Below are 2,500 nucleotides of genomic sequence, written 5' to 3'. Positions count from 1 at the left end.
ATCCCCGTGCCCCTGGTACTCTGCTCTCATCCCCGTGCCCCTGGTACTCTGCTCTCATCCCCGTGCCCCTGGTACTCCTCTCTCTCTCTCTCTCTCTCTCTCTCTCTCTCTCTCTCTCTCTCTCTCTCTCTCTCTTTCTCTCCCTCTCTCTCATAGACATAGCTCACCTGCCTGACCCCCTCGTCTTTTCACAGCCACAGGGAGGCTTCCATCCTTACCAGGCCTGACCCCCCTCATCTGCTCACAGCCGTGGGGAGGCTTCCAGCCTTTTCCAGGCCCCCAGCATGAGGAGCAGGGCTGGGTGCTGGCTCCAAGCCTGAACCCCTCGTCGTCTTCTAGCAGCCACAGGGAGGCGTCTGGCCTTTCCAGGCCCCCCAGCCTGCTACTCGTGCTGGGGGCTGGCTCCAGGCCTGACCCCCTCATCTTCTCACAGCCACGGGGAGGCTTCCAGCCTTTCCAGGCCCCCAGCACGAGGAGCAGGCTGGGTGCCGGCTCCAGCCCTGACCCTCTCCTCTTCTTCTAGCAGCCACAGGGAGGCGTCTGGCCTTTCCAGGCCCCCCAGCCTGCTACTCGTGCTGGGGGCTGGCTCCAGGCCTGACCCCCTCACCTTCTCACAGCCACGGGGAGGCTTCCAGCCTTTCCAGGCCCCCAGCACGAGGAGCAGGCTGGGTGCCGGCTCCAGCCCTGACCCCCTCCTCTTCTTCTAGCAGCCACAGGGAGGCGTCTGGCCTTTCCAGGCCCCCCAGCCTGCTACTCGTGCTGGGTGCTGGCTCCAGCCCTGACCCCCTCCTCTTCTTCTAGCAGCCACAGGCAGGCGTCTGGCCTTTCCAGGCCCCCCTAGCCTGCTACTCGTACTGGGTGCTGGCTCCAGCCCTGACCCCCTCGTCGTCTTATAGCAGCCACAGGGAGGCGTCTGGCCTTTCCAGGCCCCCCAGCCTGCTACTCGTGCTGGGTGCTGGCTCCAGCCCTGACCCCCTCCTCTTCTTCTAGCAGCCACAGGGAGGCTTCTGGCCTTTCCAGGCCCCCCAGCCTGCTACTCGTGCTGGGTGCTGGCTCCAGCCCTGACCCCCTCCTCTTCTTCTAGCAGCCACAGGCAGGCGTCTGGCCTTTCCAGGCCCCCCAGCCTGCTACTCGTGCTGGGGGCTGGCTCCAGGCCTGACCCCCTCATCTTCTCACAGCCACGGGGAGGCTTCCAGCCTTTCCAGGCCCCCAGCACGAGGAGCAGGCTGGGTGCCGGCTCCAGCCCTGACCCCCTCCTCTTCTTCTAGCAGCCACAGGCAGGCGTCTGGCCTTTCCAGGCCCCCCAGCCTGCTACTCGTGCTGGGTGCTGGCTCCAGCCCTGACCCCCTCCTCTTCTTCTAGCAGCCACAGGCAGGCGTCTGGCCTTTCCAGGCCCACCAGCCTGCTACTCGTGCTGGTTGCTGGCTCCAGCCCTGACCCCCTCCTCTTCTTCTAGCAGCCACAGGCAGGCGTCTGGCCTTTCCAGGCCCACCAGCCTGCTACTCGTGCTGGGGGCTGGCTCCAGGCCTGACCCCCTCATCTTCTCACAGCCACGGGGAGGCTTCCAGCCTTTCCAGGCCCCCAGCACGAGGAGCAGGCTGGGTGCCGGCTCCAGCCCTGACCCCCTCCTCTTCTTCTAGCAGCCACAGGGAGGCGTCTGGCCTTTCCAGGCCCCCCAGCCTGCTACTCGTGCTGGGTGCTGGCTCCAGCCCTGACCCCCTCCTCTTCTTCTAGCAGCCACAGGCAGGCGTCTGGCCTTTCCAGGCCCCCCTAGCCTGCTACTCGTACTGGGTGCTGGCTCCAGCCCTGACCCCCTCGTCGTCTTATAGCAGCCACAGGGAGGCGTCTGGCCTTTCCAGGCCCCCCAGCCTGCTACTCGTGCTGGGTGCTGGCTCCAGCCCTGACCCCCTCCTCTTCTTCTAGCAGCCACAGGGAGGCTTCTGGCCTTTCCAGGCCCCCCAGCCTGCTACTCGTGCTGGGTGCTGGCTCCAGCCCTGACCCCCTCCTCTTCTTCTAGCAGCCACAGGCAGGCGTCTGGCCTTTCCAGGCCCCCCAGCCTGCTACTCGTGCTGGGGGCTGGCTCCAGGCCTGACCCCCTCATCTTCTCACAGCCACGGGGAGGCTTCCAGCCTTTCCAGGCCCCCAGCACGAGGAGCAGGCTGGGTGCCGGCTCCAGCCCTGACCCCCTCCTCTTCTTCTAGCAGCCACAGGCAGGCGTCTGGCCTTTCCAGGCCCCCCAGCCTGCTACTCGTGCTGGGTGCTGGCTCCAGCCCTGACCCCCTCCTCTTCTTCTAGCAGCCACAGGCAGGCGTCTGGCCTTTCCAGGCCCACCAGCCTGCTACTCGTGCTGGTTGCTGGCTCCAGCCCTGACCCCCTCCTCTTCTTCTAGCAGCCACAGGCAGGCGTCTGGCCTTTCCAGGCCCACCAGCCTGCTACTCGTGCTGGGGGCTGGCTCCAGGCCTGACCCCCTCATCTTCTCACAGCCACGGGGAGGCTTCCA

This window comes from Chaetodon auriga, chromosome 23 (assembly GCF_051107435.1).
Source record: "Chaetodon auriga isolate fChaAug3 chromosome 23, fChaAug3.hap1, whole genome shotgun sequence".
Classification (NCBI taxonomy): Eukaryota; Metazoa; Chordata; class Actinopteri; order Chaetodontiformes; family Chaetodontidae; genus Chaetodon; species Chaetodon auriga.
Note: the sequence above shows the minus strand (reverse complement) of the source record.